Here is an 18,695-nt window from a genome sequence, read left to right on the forward strand (position 1 = left end):
GGAAAGGCAGTAAGGTCTAAGAGGGAACAGATCTTAGCTGCTGGCTAGAGAGTCCCTAAGCCGGAACCCGGAGTAGAGGATGGGCCCAGTTTCCCCGACCAGACACTGAGGGAGTGGCACATTGGGGCAGTGAAAGGGAAGACTGCCTGAGACTGCTCGGGAGAAGGGACTTTGTTACCCCGGAAGTGGAAAACATGTAAAATGACCTGGCCGGAGGGCTAAGTTATGAAGAAGAAGCAGCAGCTCGTGCAGTGAGAGAGGGGCCGCAAACCCAAAGAGAAAGGCGGAGGATGGGAAGGGGCATCAACCTTGCGAGCTATTCCCCAGAGTGACCAGGAGCCATCCTAGCAGGGCATGGAGCACCCTGTCACAGGGGCTCGAGGGCACCATTTCACACAAAGCATTACAGTCCAGACACCAAGGAGGCATCAAGCTCCTGGTCAAAATGCTGCAGTAGAGAACACAACACATCAGCCTCCAATAGAGACAATCTGCTGTGAATGCCATGGGTCGCAGCGCCCTGCTCCATATAATCTGGCAGTGCAAAGGGGCCATAACAGGACATAAGCTTGGTATTCCTGAGCCAGGGAAATCTCTGCATGGCATAGGCAGACAAAGAATCTGGCCAGCTACACCCTAGTGGAGAGGGTGTAGCCAAGGAGTGGGTGTGCGGGCTAAGTGCTACCACGTTCCAGCAAGCCCTAGCTCAAGGGTGGCCAACCTGTGGCTCCGGAGCCCCATGCGGCTCTTCTGCAGTTAATATGCGGCTCCTTGTAGAGGCACCGACTCCGGGGCTGGAGCTACAAGCGCCAACTTTCCCATGTGCTGGGGGGTGCTCCCTGCTCAACCCCTGGCTCTGCCACAGGCCCTGCCCCCACTCCCCCCTTCCCTCCCCATCCCCTGAGCCTGGCGTGCCCTCGCTCCTCTCCCTAACCCCCAGAGCCTCCTGCATGCCATGAAACAGCTGATTGGGAGGTGCAGGGAGGAAGGGGGAGGTGCTGATCAGCGGGGCTGCCGATGGACGGGAGGCGCTGGGAGCTGGGGTAGGGGGGAACTGATGCGGGGCTGCTGACGTATTACTGTGGCTCTTTGGCAATGTAAATTCTGGCTTCTTCTCAGGCTCAGGTTGGCCACCCCGATGAAGCTAGTGTAATGGCCACTTGGGGACTGTAACCCGCCAGAGTAAATTAGACTAGCCTACTCTAGGGGCTGAATTGCCCTGGAAATTGAGAAAAGACAAAGCTAGGGTGGAGAGCCCTTAATCATAATCAAATACTTTCAATATTTATGGTGCAGATGCCGAAACTCTTTCCCCACTTGGAGGGCTTTTGTTTGCACCGGTCGTAGTGAAATGGCCAGCATACCTGTGCTGCCCTGGTGAGGGTTGCCAACCCTTCACGGTTGTCTGGGAGTCTCCAGGAATTACAGATTAATCTTTCATTTAAAATCACATCATGTGATGAAACTTCCAGGAATAGATCCAACCAAAATTGGCAACCCTAGCCCTGGAGTAAAGCAGTGTTCCCTCGGCACAACTTATCCTGCCTACATTAGCGATTTTGTAACAGTGTCATTTACATCGGTGCAAAAATCTGTAATGCGGACAAGCCCCATGCAGCAGCCTACTCTGTGATTTAGTTCCCTGGGTATCAAGGGGACTGCCTGCAGACAAAGGTACTACTCGGTGGGAATAAAGGTAATGGAGCCAGGTCCTATGTGTTTGGACAGCACTGCAGCCAGGGCCGTCCCTAGCTATTCTGGGGCCCTACGCAGCCTCTGTGGGGGGGGGAGGGGAGCTGGCTTGGGGGGCAGGGGGTAACCACCCCCCAGCACTCACCGGCAGCGTGGCTGGGGCCGGGTCCCTGCACTTCCTGCCGCCAGTGAGTGCATGCCTGGCCGTGCTGCACTCCTCAGGGGCAGGAAGAGGCAGGGCTGGGGCGGGGGTGGGAAGAGGTGGGGCGGGGGGGGGGCTTTGGGGAAGGGGTAGAGTGGGAGCGAGGTGGGGGCAGAACAGGGGAGGGGCAGGGCTGGGGGGCCTGGGGCTAGAGCAGCACGCTGCTGCGCTAGGCACCTGGAAATCTGGTGCCCCAAGTTTCCTGGAGCCCTATGCAGCTGCGTACTTTGCGTATGGGTAGGGACGGCCCTGATCGCCGCTTTTTCAGTAGCAAAACTTCTTGCTAAACTTGCAATGCAGCATTTATTATACTCATCCTCTCCCCCAGTTCCCTTTCGGGCCGGGCCTGCTCTCAGCCCAAATATCAATCGCTTTGGAAAGTTGGAGCTCACAGCAATTTAAGCGAGTTGGCCATAAAAACCCTTTTTCCTCTTTCCAAACAATGCATACAATGTTAGCTGAGCACAGATGAGGCCAAGCAGAAGGGTAAGACATCCAGCTTCATGGGCAGTTAGTCCTCCATGAGGAGCACCTGCTGGGATGGCTGAAAAAAATACATAGAAAGTCACTCTTGTGCATGCATAGTACAAGAATTGAATCAGCTCCACCGTGGGCATAGTTCCATTGCCTTCAATTAGCTGCATTTGATTCACACCAGCTGAGGATCAGGCCCATTACCTTTGGTTGTTAGTTACATCATTTCCTATGAAATTGCGCTAATGAAGCTACGGGCTGTTTTTTTGTGAAGCTGAGCAACACTCCCATCCTCATAGAGCCCCAGTGAAGATGTTCTCCTTTTGGTTTCTTTTCTGTCTTTAAAACAGATTATCAGACATGGGAATTCAATACAAAAACCTTTGTTAATGCAACATCAAGGCTTCATATTTGAACATAGACGTGCAAAAAGTTGAGGTTCAGATTGGATGTATCAATGGGGCCTTTCCCTACTTAAGGGTGAAGCACAGTTGTTCGTTAAAAGCCTGGTTTTGATTCCCCCTTCTCCTACCTGACTGAAACAAACCAACCCCCCTGAAATTTCACATGCACAATCACATGTCAGTGTAGAATTTCTTTGGAATGAGAAGTCATTTGCGTGGTATGAGAGTGCAGAAAATTGCGTGCAAATTATTTGCGTGGAATTATTCTGTTCTGGGTGGTTGTCGGCTCATCATAGCATAAAAAATGGTTTGGCCTAGAAACTCTGCGTTTGTTTTCTTCTGTTGCCCTTGTGGAGGACCGAAGCCCTGGGCTATTTTTGGAGACGTTGAGTATGGTTTATTAACAATATCATCTACAGGGAGGTTCGTATGGCGGGCATGCCATTGGTGCATGACCATCACCATGTATCTTGGAGGAGAAGCTGGAAGTGTGAAGGACTCCTGAGCCTTCCTCCCACCCAAAAGCATTAGTGAGGTTTCTCGACACCCCTGGGGTTAGTTTTGGTACCTTCCAAAGAATGGGGTTTTTTTAAGTGTAACCTTTACTTTGAATTTCCTGTCTTTCAGACATTTACATTTCTTAAAACTACAACCTTCTGTCAAGCATATTTTCCCTTAAATTGTGGTTCTACTCTGAAAAGTGTCTCTGTTAAAATGGGGGTAAGGGAAGCTCTGCTTGTCATCTCAGGGAGGTCTATAGCGAATGTGCTCCCTTTACAGTAAAAAGATGCTTTGGTTTGTTTCCTAACGGCCAGTCTTGCAAACTCAGCTGTGGTTCTGAAAGTCAAGTTGACGTCTTTCCTTCTCGTGCGTCAGTCCCAGTAAGAAAGTTTCTGCAGGCCAATTATGCCCTCCGTTACACCTCTGCAATGCCACAGGGGCTGCTTGGTCCAGTAATAAGACATGAAACCAGATTCTAGTCCTGGTCATGGCACTGCCTCCCTCTGTGACCTTGCCCAAGTAACTTATGGCCAGGCTTGGTGCCTGAAGAACTTTCCTGAAAAGCTGTTGATAAAGCGGCATACGTACCTATGAGATGACCATCGGGTTTATGCAGCATTAACCTCTTGACCTTAGCCTCAATTACTCTACTGGAAAATGGTGATAATGACCCTCACCCAGCTCTGTGAAGGACTGAGACCTGCAGATGAAGGGCCAGATCCTGCATCACACTCAGCCCTCTTGTGCTGCTGCAGCTTGGACATTATTATTATTATTGATTTAAAAACTGTTCTAACCTGAGGATCCCTGCAGTGGGAGACAGCCTGGCTAGAGTGCCGCCTGGAACTTCCCACCTGGACCTGGACCGAAGGGTCCCACCTGGCAGCAGCAGCAGTACCAAAAAAATGGGTCCTGTGCAAGAGTCAGATCTTCATGAGATGGCCACAGCAGCTCCACACAGCTGACTTGCACTAGGAGGCCAGCATTGCATCAAAGCAGCACCGTAGCCACCTAATCAGTGAGCATTCCGCTGGCTGGTCTGGCGTTAAGTCAGTTACCTGTATTGCCCTGAAAGGAGATTATGATGACCTTGTTGCATGGATGAGTTTAGAAGTGTCAGGTGTGACATGCTGTACCTCAAAGGAGCATCCTGTAACCCCCATATTCATAACTGGTAGATGGTTGTGATATTTCATACACAGCATGCCATTTAAGACACCACAGGAAAGGCCATGATCTGCTGAAACTCACTGTTCTGTCAAAATATGTATATCTTTAGTATGTATGAAGTTATGAGCTTTTGCTATAGGGTTGTTATTGAAACATGTTGTGACTTTGGGAGTCGCCCACTGCTACTTCTCCAGTGACAACAAAGGAGGTGACCCACACCCAGGCGGCCGTAAAATGACCATTGACCAATGGGGGAATTGTAATCAAGAAATCTACAATTCAATTCAAACACCACACAAAAGGGATTTCTCAACTCTGTGACTCAGCAAAGCTCACCAGGACATTCCCAGGCCACTACCTTTCCAGGGACACAGATTAAGAGTATAAAATAAGGGACAGTGACATCATGAGACCACCTCTTTCCTCCAGCACCTATGCTGAACGCAACATAAACAGAGATTTGCTGTTGTTTCCCTGTGTATAGTTCATGAGTGGCGTGGAGAGTATTCATGCAAGTTAGCTGGCTGTGCCTCTGCATGCTGGTGGCTGAGTGATGATAGTGCCTGGAGGGGTTTGCTGTTGGTCACTGGCAAAGCAATGTCAGAGACAACCCAGGCTGGAGTGTTAAGGGGGCACAGTGGTCCCACAGTTCCAGGTTGTACCCCGAGGATCCTGTCACAGTGGTGCAGTGAGCAGGGTGAAATGCACAACCTGTTGTACTGAGTGAGATTTGCACTTTATGCACTGGTGTAGCAATTTTAAGTGGGATCTTAAATGTGGTGGCAGTCAAAAAGAAGGTTACAAGTTTGTTATTTTCTGTTTGCTTATTTCAGGGGAAAGAAATAGTGACAGAAAGGCATAAAGATGAGCGAGAGTGAAGCAGCTGCAAAGTTAGAGATATACCTATTACAGATAAACAACGAGGAGTCCGGTGGCCCCCTAAAGACTAACAGATTTGTTTGGGCATAAACTTTCGTGGGTAAAATGTCTACTTCTTCAGATGCATGGGGTGAAAATTAAGGATACAGGCATAAATATATATTGGCACATGAAGAGAAGAAAGTTACCTTACAAGTGGAGAACCAATGTTGAAGCCCAATTCAGTCAGGGTGGATGTGGTCCACTCCCAATAATTGATGAGGAGGTGTCAATACCAAGAGAGAGAGGGAAAATTGTTTTTGTAGTGAGCCAGCCACTCCCAGTCCCTATTCAAGCCCAAATTGATGGTTTTAAGTTTGCAAACGAATTGTAGCTCTGCAGTTTCTCTTTGAAGTCTGTTTCTGAAGTTTGTTTGTTGAAGAATGGCTACTTTTAAATCTGTTATTGAATGTCCAGGGAGATTGAAGTGTTCTCCTTCTGGCTTTTGTATGTTACCATTCCTGATGATCCTCTTTGTAAAAGGATAAATGGAACATACAAAAGCCAGTAGGAGAACCCTTCTATCTCCCTGGACATTCAATAACAGATTTAAAAGTAGCCATTCTTCAACAAACAAACTTCAGAAACAGACTTCAAAGAGAAACTGCAGAGCTACAATTCGTTTGCAAACTTAAAACCATCAATTTGGGCTTGAATAGGGACTGGGAGTGGCTGGCTCACTACAAAAACAATTTTCCCTCTCTTGGTATTGATACCTCCCCATCAATTATTGGGAGTGGACTACATCCACCCTGCCTGAATTGGGCTTTAACACTGGTTCTCCACTTGTAAGGTAACTCCCTTCTCTTCATGTGCCAATATATATTTATGCCTGTATCCTTAATTTTCACTCCATGCATCTGAAGAAGTGAGTTTTTTACCCACAAAAGTTTATGCCCAAATAAATCTGTTAGTCTTTAAGGTGTCACTGGACTCCTCATTGTTTTTGTGGATACAGACTAACACAGCTACCCCTGTGATACCTATTACGGATAGCGGAAAAAGAGAGAGACTGTGAGCGTCAGTTAAGAATGAAAGAACTGGAGATAAAGGAGAAAGAGAAAGAGGCTTCTAAATGGGAGACAGCACATCAGTGGGCCCTAGAGCTGAAAGCCAAAGAAGCTGAGGAAAGAGAGAGAGAATGAAAACACCAACTGGACTTGCTAGAAAAGCAGAACCAGAAATCACGAAACCCAACTAGTCCCATCACTCCAAGAATCCACAATTGGGACCAGTTAGGTCCTGCATACAAGGAAACAGATGATATCACAGAATATTTTACTACTTTTGAGAGGCTGGGTGCAGTTCATGAAATTCCTGCTGATAAGAAAGTCCCCACCCTGATTGCAAAGTTAACTGGTAAAGCTCTAAATATATTCAATGAAATGCCAATTGAGGCTGCTTTAGATTACTGCACATTTAAAAATACTGTTTTGCAAAAGTTTCAAATCACCCCTGAAATATATTGGGTAAAATGTAGAACTCTTAAGAGGGGTGCTGGTACGAATAATGGTGAATATGTAAACAGGATGAATGACTCAATCAGAAAATGGGTGAGGGGGAAAGGAATTGAAAACCTTGAGCAAATGATTGATCTCATTGGTCAATAACATTTCCTAAGTATATGTGAAGAGGATGTAAAACAGTGTTCCTGGGATACAGATGTGATCTCTGTGGAGGAGATGACTTCTCTAACTGATGCCTTTGAGTAGACCCAGGCATCTACTGAAAGTAAACAACAGAAAGAGGAGTTTAAACCAGTGGGAAGGGAGGTTCCTGTTTTACCCCTGGGAGAAAGGAGGGTGGCTGGGTATTCACCTTCCCAAAACCATTCCTCTAATCCCCATCTCAAACCTCCTTTGAAAACAGACAAGCCCAACAGGTGTTATCACTGTGATTCCACTGATCACCTGAGGAATAAATGCCCTGTGCAGGCAACACGTAGCCCATGTTAGTGCTGCTGTCCTCAGCACAGAAGCCTCTGAGGTGCCTGAAACTTATCGTATTGGTTTTGTGGGACTGGATTCTGCAGAACCAGACATAGAGCATATAAAAGTTGTCAACATTAATGGCAGGGAATACTTAGGATGGGAAGATACAGGTGCACTGATTTCTGTGGTTAAGCAGAGTTTAATTCAAAAAGGTGACATATTGCCAGGACAGAGGGCAGAGCTTTCATTAGTAGGAGGATTCAGGATTCTTATGCCTTTATCCAAAATGGACGTAGAAACTGATGGGTTAGAAAGTGAATTAAAAGTGAGAATAGCGGACAGTATCCCCATTGACATGCTTATTGGGAATGATTTTTCTGGGTAGCTCAGGCTGTTAAGGTGTTTGCCCACAGCAAGAAGGAATACTATGCTGTGACCCCAGAGGGAAAGAGTAAAGTCCCATAAACTGCTGAAGGAATGAGAGAAATTCCTCTGCAGTATGCTTCCAGGTGTGGGTGGGGGGGTGAGCTGAGACCGGCTCCTGCACCACAGCTAAAGGCAGCATCTCCTCAGGAAGGGAGATGGGTGGAGTACCTGTCGCTGTTCCAGATGTTAGTTGCGAGCCCTGCAGATGAACCAGGGATAGATCCCACTCTAGTGAGCATAGAAAGATGTGTCCTAGAGGGGGGCCCAGAGAAGGAAAACAGGGAAAGGATTTCTGTAGGAGATAACAACTCTATAAGCAATTGGCTTTGCCTAGCCAGCATCATGGGGAAAGAATAGTGAGAGCACATAAATGTCTCCACAGTGGTCACTTGGGAGAGAATGCCCAGGACAAAGTGGCTGATCCAGCATCTGTGCACCCACAGCCTGTAACTCAGCTTCAGGGAGGGAACTGTGTAACTGACCTTTCAGAGGGAAACAGTCACACAGCTGACTTCTCGGGGATAGAGAAGGGGTGATGGGTGGTGCCCCAATCCAGGTCCCAGTTTTCCAGGACACTGGTCCTGACATGCTTGTGGAAAATAACTGTGTCTCTTTAAGTCAAGATGCAGCTCACACAGCTGTAACAGCCGAGAAATTGAGTCCAGGAAGCTTCCAAGCATCGGTTGTCTGTGAGCACACAAATGACCCAGCTGGCCGAGGGGAGAGGGTCTTCCTCCAGGCTGGTAAGGCACAGAAAGCAGCAAAGGAAATGCTGCTGAGAACAGAAACATCTGGTCAAAGAGCAAACACTCTGAACCCAGAGAGCAGGGATCACAACAATCTAAGGAAAGGAGGTGGGGAAGGACTCAGTGCTGGGAATGGGGAACACAGGGTGATCCTAAGAGGGGAGATGGATTTTTTTTTATATGTACAGTCCCAGGGTAGGGAGACAGCACAACAAAGGGTCAGCCAATATGCAGGATCCCCCTTAACCCTTACTTCACCAGGCCCTGAGGTTCCAGAATCCCAGAGATATGAGTAGATTAAGAATCCATGCAGAAGGGGACATGGTAGTGAAAGCAAAGTCAGTAAATGATTACATGCAAAGGTTCAAGAAGGAGAAAAAGACACAATGGGTATTGAACAAACAAACCTCAAAACCAGAATGTCTGACCAGAAGGCATGGTATGATAAAGATACTTGTAAACACCCATCTGTGATAAAAAATATGGTATTAATGTTAAATCTTGTGATAAGGTATGGTATGTTATGCACAGTTTTTGGGAAAAGCCTTTGGACATGCTAGAAATGGTAACTGAGAACATATGTAATGTCAGAAGCTTACAGCCTTCTCAGCTACTACCTGTAAACAGACTTAAAGCTTGTCACAGCAGAGAAAACCATAATAAACCTGGACTGCTGTGTGGAAGGGAAAACTGAGGCACACCGCCTCATTGCTTTAGTGACTGGATGCCAAGATAACTACATGTTGGAAAACATTAATATCTATATTGAGTTAACACTAGTTGGGAAAGCAGAAGTGTTAGCAGTAATGCAAAGGTATAAAGAGATGCTTTTTAGTAAGCCAGAGAAAACACACTAGTTAACTTATGAGTTCACTAAACTAGTCAACAGAGTGCTAAAAAGTACACAAAACTTTGCAGGAGCATATGCGGTTAACACTACAATGTTTAGCAACACTTGGGAATTATGTTGTTAAAATTCAAAAGAACCTTAACACACACTGCCTTCGAGTTTGTCAGCAACTGACCATCTTGCAATAAAGTAAGGAGGGAGCTGTAACGTGCTATATCTCAAAGGAGCACCCTGTAACCCCCATATTCATCACTGGTAGATGGTTGTGATATTTCATATACAGCATGCCATTTAAGATACCACAGGAAAGACCATGATCTGCTGAAACTCATTGTTCTGTCAAAATATGTATATCATTAGTATGTATGAAGTTATGAGCTTTTGCAATACGGTTGTTGTTGAAACATATTGTGACTTTGGGAGTCACCCACTGCTACTTCTCCAGTGACAAAAATGGAGGTGACCAACACCCAGGCAGGTATTAAACAACCATTGATCAGTGGGGGAATTGTAAACATGAAATCTACAGTTCAATAAGAGACAGTTGGGTAAGCACCACATAATGAGAATTGCTCAACTCTGTGATTCAGCAAGGTGCACCAGGACATTCCCAGGTCAGTACCTTTCCAGGGACTAAGAGTATAAAATAAGGGACAGTGACATCATGAGACCACCTCTTTCCTCCAGCACCTATGCTGAATGCAACATAAACAGTGAGAAAACAAAGACTTGAACTGAGGAGACTGGTCCCAGGCTGAGAAGGAAATGCCACCTGTGTACTAAGAACTGTAACCTACCTGCAACATCCAGTGAGGCGAGAAAAGCTGTTTGATTCAACTTTTGCTTAGTCTAAAAGTTTAGGATTTAGAATGCCCGTTTACTTTTTATTTTCTTAAGGTAACTGTCTCTGACCTTTAAGCCTACCACTTATAAACACTTAAAATCAATCTTTCTGTAGTTAATAAACTTATTTTAATGTTTTATCCTTACCAGTGAGTTTGTCTAAAGTGCTTGGGAAATCTGCTCAGGTTCCAAAGGTTAGTGCATGTCCACTTTCCTTTGATGAAGTGGCAAACTATTTAATAAGCTTGCACTGTTCAAGAGACGGTCTTGAGCAGTGTAAGATGGTATATTTCTGGGGTGCAAGGCTGGGGCTAGGGAGATTTGCTGTTGTTTCCCTGTGTATAGTTCATGAGTGGCGTGGAGAGTATTCATGCAAGTTAGCTGGCTGTGCCTCTGCATGCTGGTGGCTGAGTGATGATAGTGCCTGGAGGGGTTTGCTGCTGGTCACTGGCAAAGCATTGTCAGAGACAGCCCAGGCTGGAGTGTTAAGGGGGCACAGTGGTCCCACAGTTCCACATTGTCCCCCGGGAATCCCATCACATAGGGTGACCAGATGTCCCAATTTTATTGGGACAGTCCCGATATTTGGGGCTTTTTCTTATATAGGTGCCTTTTACCCCCAAACCCTGTCCTGATTTTTCACACTTGCTATCTGATCACCCTACCGTCACACGATAGCCCCGGGATGTTAGAGCCTTGTGTGCTTACAGTAAGAATAGCTTGTATTCAACTACACAACAGATTTGTTATGCAGTAACAAAAGGCTCTAAGGCCTAATAAATTAAGATAATTTCAAAGGTTTATTGTACGTTCAAAATGACTTCAAGAAAGTACACGCTGCTTCAGGGAAATGCAATGGAAATAAACCCAGAGCAGTTATTACAAGGGCCTATTTGATGTTTAATCACACTTCCTTTCTTTCTCCAGAGGAGTTTTTCATTATAACCAGAGTCCCCTTTCTGCTTAAAACCTTCCTCCTGCCCCTTTTGTCCCATGAAAAGTCTCCCCCTCTATTTGTCTGTGGGGGCAGCTTTAGAGAGAGAAGATTAGACGGTTGGTTTCTGAATGGGGGAGGTGGCTCATGAACACAACTATTATTACTCTTAATGACATTAATGTGGTTGAATAGAAACTATTTATTTTCAGCAGTGCAAGAGGTGAGTGTGCCTCCCTGAAGCCCTGTGATTTGCACTGGTGGCTCTGAATGTTTTGCCTTTACGGCTCCTCATTGGTGCAGCCTTTTACCCACGCCACATAAGTCTATGGTTTTGCTAATGTAAGGGTGTGGGCTGTCCTTCCAGATTCCATCTGTGTTCTCCTAGGGCTCCCATCACTGCAGTATGGGAGCACCTCACAGCGCCCCCGGGAGGTAGGGAACTATTCGAAGGACAGTGTTACAGGCCACTCTGCAGGGACCTGGGAGGAAGAAATCAAGAAAGAAGCCCTGGGACAACGCACAGATCAAAGAGCTGAGTGGCCTGAAGACCAGTGGCATGTAGACCAGACACATCCTGCACGCCAGAGCCCAAAGGGCTTTGCCAGGCCAAGAAATATGAGGCATGAAGTGCCCCTCATTTGTCTTCAGTGCCTGCCCCTTGGCGGCACCTATTGTCTTAGTAGCTCTGCTGAGCTGCCGGAGGAGCCGCCTCATGGCAGACTTTTCCCGTGAACGACGCCAGTTCTCTGCCAGCGTAAATGGGTGTCAGGGAGCCAGTGGAGCTGCAGCAGGGAGCTGGGCCCTGGAACTCTACCGCTTGCAGCTGCACACGACATGACACGTTGCAGGCACAATGGCTACTGCTGGTTAGCCCTGAGTGAGTCTCTTTGCAGGGCCTTTGCATATGTGTCAGCTCTGTTGTGAGAGTGGTGCGGCTCCCAGGAGGAGAAGGCAGAAAGGGTGGGGATTATTTTTATCCACATGTGGTCACCGAGGAGCCTTCAGGCTCTGCTTAAGTGGAGGAGTGACATAGAGCCACTTGCAGGTAACATTTCAGGGGTATTATGCTAAAAACTGCCTAAAGTGCTCCACTCACCAGGCCCACTTCAGGGGAGCACCATGGGGGAGACTTGCAGGAGATGTGATTTGACCTTCAGGGCAAGGGGAGGCTGGGATGTTGCTTAACCCATTATCTGCCAGCTCCTAGAAGGTGGGGGGGGGAGGAGGTGTCTTTTGCAATGCCAGCATCCTATGAAGTGCTGGCTACTCAAGCGAGACAGGTGGTAAGTGACAGAGCACTGAAGCCGTTAATATCTCCTTCTCCCTCTACTCATAGCTCATCAGCAGACTGAGCAATTGTGTCCCCTGTGGCGCCCCCACCAACCTCTCTGTGGAGGTGATCACAACCAGAGGGATGCAGCCAGAGGGATGCAGTATGCCACTGAGGGTGGGGTGTGGAGAAGTCCTCCGGGGTCCCCTACTGTGCATGCGTACACACACGCACACCTGACTGGTGAGGGAGCATCAAAAAAGTTCAAAAGTTTGGCTCAGCTTGAATGCTTTGCTTGGAAACAGACCACGGACAGAATGAACTCTGGGGATTGCTCACCCTTTCTATGTGGTCTCTCCATGTCAGGATCGGGATTCCTTGGGCAGGGCGTGTGTGAGCACACTGCCACAGCCCCTGCCGCACTAAGCCCGGTACAGGGATCAGTCATGAGTTTCAGCCTCAAGGGCAGCCAGGCTGGAAACTTTCACCAGCACTGACCTCCACCCTAGGAGATGGGCCCATGCAAAATCAACACCCCCCCCCCCACTGAATGGGGATCAGGGTGAAGCTCTCTGCGAACTGTTTTTGTCCATTTGGAAGTGATGCCGGCAGCCTGGTGAAAAATCCCCCTTCCCCTGCTGTAAGCCATAGGAGGGGGAGGAACAGCGTGGGCGGTGGAAGGAGTTGTGGTTGCCAGATGTGTGAATTGCTGCTGAGCAGAACAAATGCAACCCAGCCACTTTAACCAAAGAGAAGCAGCTCAGGTGAGAGAGCTAGGTCTCTGACCCTTTCCTGTTGCTTTTCTCAGTCCTCATCTGACCCTCTGATTGCTCCCCCTCCACTTCACACCCAGGGCCCTCCTTTGAGGGTCTTTGAAATGACAGAGCCAGCTGACACTGGAATGAAACATAAAACAAGGGGAAAGTGGGCCCACCAGAATGCTGGCCAAGCAGAGTGCAATGCAAAAGAGGGTTCCACCCTCTCCCACCCCAAGAGCTGTCCTGTGCTTGTTTTTAACCCTGCAGGAGAAAAGAATCATGTGACACAACCGAATCGCACACCAGCGCCCAGGGCATTGTCATCACTTAGTGCATAATAATACTGATGCTGCCTCACAATAGGGGGAGGCTGGATTAAAGCATAAGTACCTCAGGCCAATGCCTGCGGCCCAGTTCCTGGAGTCACATGACAGCAGCAGACTCTCAGCTTTCATTAAAAAAGGTTCTAGCCCTCACAGCTGCAAAGCAAAGCTTGAAAATGTGTAACCAAAGCAGCACTGTCTGCCTGAGTCTGCAGAGAGCCTGAAACAGTCGCTCCACCTCAATGGCTGTTAACTCCAAGACCCACTGCTTAGGGGACAAGGCCAAGGACTCCGTGGGAGGAGCAGAAGGAGTGCTGCAAACCTAGCCCGGCCAAAACGTACACCCCATTGCTGGGTAAGTGGGGGGTGGGGTGTGTGTGTGTGCAGTTTGCTGCTACCCTGCCTCACAGCCACCACTGCTCCATGTAGGGGGTGGGGCCACTGTCATGACTTGCCTGAGGATGTGTATTGCTTTAACACAGCCCCGGGAGGCCCAGTGTAGGTGTCACAACAACCAATACGCATGCTGGACTTTTTAAATGACCTACAAGCTGGGCTTGACGGATAGATGACAGGCCCCAGAAAATCGTGATTGACCTGCACGCACACACATACACATGTTTCTGTTGTGGTAGGGTTCCTATCCAGAAGCCCTGGAGATCTGGTCACCTCTGAGACTCTGCCAGCGGAACCCGGGACTCCTAGAGAGCAGTCCGTGTCAGAGTCATTTCACTATGTTTATGGAAACAGGCCAGAGTTAAAGTGGGAACTGTGGGGAGCTCCCCTCCTGAAAGCAGAGGGAGGGCTCCCTAGTTGAGATAAGGGGCACTGCCCCAAAGCTCCCCGTTCCCCTCAGACAGGGTCTGATCCTAAACCCAGTGAGGTCAGTGGAAAGACTCCCAATGACTTCAATAGATCAGGCCCGCGGTGTGGCAAGAGCCCCTCATTTTAGGTCAATCTACTTTAACCACTGACAATAGGGAATGAAAAGGGCTCTCAGTCTGCAGTGACGCCCTGGCAGTTTGTGTGGCAAGTGTCTGAGAGGCACAACAAGACAAGCCCGTGGGCTGCAAACATGTCACAAGCCTGAGTGCATGTCCTCTGTCCTGCCACTCAAACCTGGGCGAGGGAGAGATCAAAGTGACCCGTGGAGCCATTCACACAGCGCCCCAGCCCCTCCCCTGCCTCCTCCTCAAGTCGTCTCAACGGCAAAGCTGGGCTTGAAAAGGGCAACTGTTTCTGTGGGTAAAAGGTGAGATGTGTCCACCTGGGGATGGGAGATACCAGACTGCGGCTCCGAGCTAGACCCTGCAGTGCTGCTGGAGAGTCTGCCCTTCACCACCTGGCCGTGCTCCAGCCCCCAGCCTCCTAGCACAGGCTCTGAGCTGCTGCCCTGCTGCCCTCTCCCTCCATGGTGCGCAGGGTCACACTGCTGATGGAGCTGCTCTCTCTCTCTCACCTGCCACGGCCCACCTCCAGCAGCCCAGCCTGGTGCCAGGAGGGGGCGCTCTGCCGCTGGAGGCTCTCGCCTGCTCCCTGCGCTCAGCATGGAAAAGAGAAGGAGGCGAGCTGGGTGGTGATTAATTCGCCACAGGCACCAAGTGGGAACGTGCAGGGAGGGACGCTGGGGCTGCTCAGCCTGCTTTTATACCAGCTCTCGGGGCTGCTGGCCAGAGCATTCTTCCCTGCTCCCAGCTGTAAACCTCGCTTGGGTTCGAGCAGCTCACAGGGGCGGGGGAAGGGCAGGCTGGGCTGGAGGGAAAACCAGCCACATCACAGCACAGCTGGCCCCCACGCGGAATGCGCTGAGCAAAGCTCCCCGGCGGGCCTGTCAGTAGAGCCCATTGAACGCCCTGACACGCATACCAGTGCTCCCCTCGGGGCCGACCGCGATGCCCAGCTAGGCCAGGGGGCCAGCTGACAGCTGCCTTGGAGTTTGCAACAAGGGGCCTGTGGACCGTGTTTGGTGCTCCTCCTCCCCCCCACTGCATGTGTGGCACGGCTGCTGAAGGTGGTCCCCTTCTGGGATGCTCTCTTTGGTGCTGGGCTCTCTCTCCCTCCCCTCCCTGCTTCTCCCTTGATTTTTTTTTTCCATCTCTTTTTCTTTTTCTTGGGGGTGGGTAGGAAGGGGGAGTAACACGTGGCAAGGAGCTACTGCACAGCTCTCCAACTGGGCTGGGGCTGCAGCCACCATTTCTTCCTCCAGGATAGCCTGTCCTCACGCCTCTGATCTCTCACTTCCCCCACTTTACCTGTTAGATTACAAAAGGGGCAGGAAGCCAATTAAAGGGACAGTCCTTCGGCAGGCACCTTTGAACACTAACGAATAATAAAACCCACCTGTTATAGAGGGCTTTTCAGTCACCACTCTCAAAGTGCTTTACAAAGGAGACCAGTATCCTTATCTTACAGATAAGGAAACTGAGGCACACACTGACAGCCTGACTTGCACAAGCACCCAGTAAGTCAGCAGCAGAGTCAGGAACAGAACCCGCAACTCTTGAATCCCAGACGAGTGCTTTAACCACTAGGCTACATTGCCACTCTTTCACCACGTTATTCATGTGATCCCTCAAAACAGGGTGAGCCAGATCCTCAGCTCCTGTAAACCAGAACAGTTCCATTGAAGTCAATGCTGTTTACACTAGCTATGAGTTTGGCCTGGAGACCCTGAGGTGAGTCAGTGGCTGGTGAAGCAGCCTTGTCAGTGGGTCAAACAAGCTATTTGAGCCCTGATGCTCTGACAGGCACTAACAAAATACTATGGCTATGCAGCCAGCTGGGCTGTGAGATCCCTTTAAGGCTTGGTATCACTCATTCACCTTGTATATGTGGAGTCATAAAGGAAAATGCCATGGTCCACCTGAGATTAGGACACATCACACTGGCTAGTAAATGGCTGACTCACAGGCCAGCCCTCACTGGTGTGCTGGGCACCTTCCTTCTCAGTCAGTCAGGATGGCCCGTCACTCAGTGCCAGGTGGCCAAGCTAGCTAGGCCATTAATGCAGCTTCCCCTTGTGTGGAATGAAGTGGGGGTGATTAGCGAGGGAGCAAAAGAAAGGGCATTATTTGCTCAAATCACACAAAGGCTGAGCATGTCAGCCCCTCACCCCACCCTACCGAATGGCTCCTGCAGGGGCTACACTGGGGTGCAATAGACATAGCGATTCTAGCAGCATCTCCGCTAATGGCACTGAGATGTGAGCATGCTCTGCGCTTCGTGAGGATCTTCCTGTTTGTTTCGTTCTATTAAGGGTGGGGTAGGAGAGAAAAGCCACAGCGGCTCAGGCAGGACCTGGAGATGTGCAAGGTTCCAGCCTGGAGTCCGGAACTGGCACTGGGACCATGGAGAGAGGGAGGAGGAATGTAATTATATCTGCCCCATCCCATCCCAAATGAGTTAAAAACCAATCAGAGGCTCCTGGCACATGAGGCAGCTGAGACCAGGGTCTTACATAAGACCCAAAGCTGAGCCATCCCCAGGCCTCCACTTTCCCCCACAGATCTCCCCAGCCTGAGCCATCACCTCAACCTGGCTCTCAAACTCCCCCCTCACCCCGCCCCGTAACATTACCGACGTTTGTAAACGTTCATTCAATTACTTCATTTCCCTCCGCTATGGTTCAGACGTCACATCTTCCTGGAAATACCACAGGGAAAGCCCGTTCTTCCTGTGTAGAGCAACCAACCAGGACCAAGATCAGCAACAGCACAAGAAAAAACATCTGTTCTCTTACAAGCGACTTCCAGCTCCTTCCCCATGTTCAGCTAAAAAGACCCCTCAAACAACTTGTACTTTTCCCTTCGCTAGTAGTTTATTCTCCAATAACTCCTGCACTGTCTTGGAGCTTTGGTAGCTGAGAACATTTTCTATGAAGGATTAGAAATGTCCTACTAATGACAAATCTCACATAGCGCCTTTCATCCATAGATCTCAAAGCCCTTTACAAAGGAGGTTGAGCATCATTATCTCCGTCTGACAGATGGAGAAACAGAGGCACCGAGAGTCACTCAGTGGGTGAGTGACTGCGCCAGGAATAGAAGCCAGGTCTTCTGGCCTCCCAGACCAGTGGGGCCCCTTGCCTTAACCTGACTGGAGACAGAAAGAAATGATCCTATAAGGGAAATCATCTCAAAGTGCAAAAAAAGTTTTAATAAAACTGAAAACATATATACAAAAGTTCTTGGTAGTTTTCTGTAATGTAAAGCACCATTAAGTCCACAGTACTGTGTGTCTCTGCTACCCTGACACCCCACCCAGTAAGCACCAGTGACTCTTGAAACCTGGTTTAGCACCAAGGGGCTGAAGCTGGCCCACAAAACGCACATTCCCCTGCCCCCCAATGTATTTTAAGCACCGACCAGCTGCCCCTTTGGACTGTTTGAGCTGGCCCTCACCCTGCAGAAGTAAACAGTGACATTGGAAAGGGAGGGAGTTCAGAGCTCAGGTCTGGAAGTTATTCAGCATTAGAGATTCCTGCTGCTCTCTGGGGAGACACAGGGACGCCACACACTGTAAATACACAACAGCTGGGTTGGCAGTCTGTGGCTTCTAAAAAGAGAGGGAGAGGAATTCAATTGCTAGTTCCTTCACTCCTAAACCTCACCCCCAGCATGTGGCTCCCTCACGACTCCCCCAAGCCCGACTCTGGAGTCTTTCCACACTCCGCTGGGCCGGGAAAGGGGAATTCCAGTCTCCATGTTCCTCACACATCACACCCTGGCATTCCATCAGACACACGGGGCCCCTGATAGGACCAACCTTCCTTGGAGGGACCCTGCTTTTCATACCAGTTGTGCTAATGCAAGCGGTTATGAGGGTCATGTGGGGAAGGTCCTGAGACTCGATCCTTTCCCCTCAGCTCCTCATCCTGAGGAAATGAGGGGCAGCAATATGAACAAGAGAGAAACTGGCCTGCAGTGCCCTCGAGTTCACCTCTCCTTTTCTTTCCCTCTGATGTCTTTCTGGTGTGAGTTCCGTCCTGTGGAAAATGAACCCAGTGATAGCCTGGCATCTCATCTTTAGTGTGTCCTCAGTACACGTAGCGTGGGGTTTGCAAAAGCACTCAGAGCTGATTCTGCTGCTAGTGAAGTCAGTGGCAAAGCTCCCTTTGATGTCAGCGGGAGCAGAGCGAGGTCAGCACTGAGGGCCGCTGAAAACCCCAGCTGTCACGCACAGGCCGTGGAAGCACAAGCTTTGCCGTGCAGCCCTGCCAACGTGTCTGACCCGACTGCGAGGGGTGGGCGT

Source organism: Lepidochelys kempii, chromosome 1 (genome assembly GCF_965140285.1).
Source record: "Lepidochelys kempii isolate rLepKem1 chromosome 1, rLepKem1.hap1, whole genome shotgun sequence".
Classification (NCBI taxonomy): Eukaryota; Metazoa; Chordata; order Testudines; family Cheloniidae; genus Lepidochelys; species Lepidochelys kempii.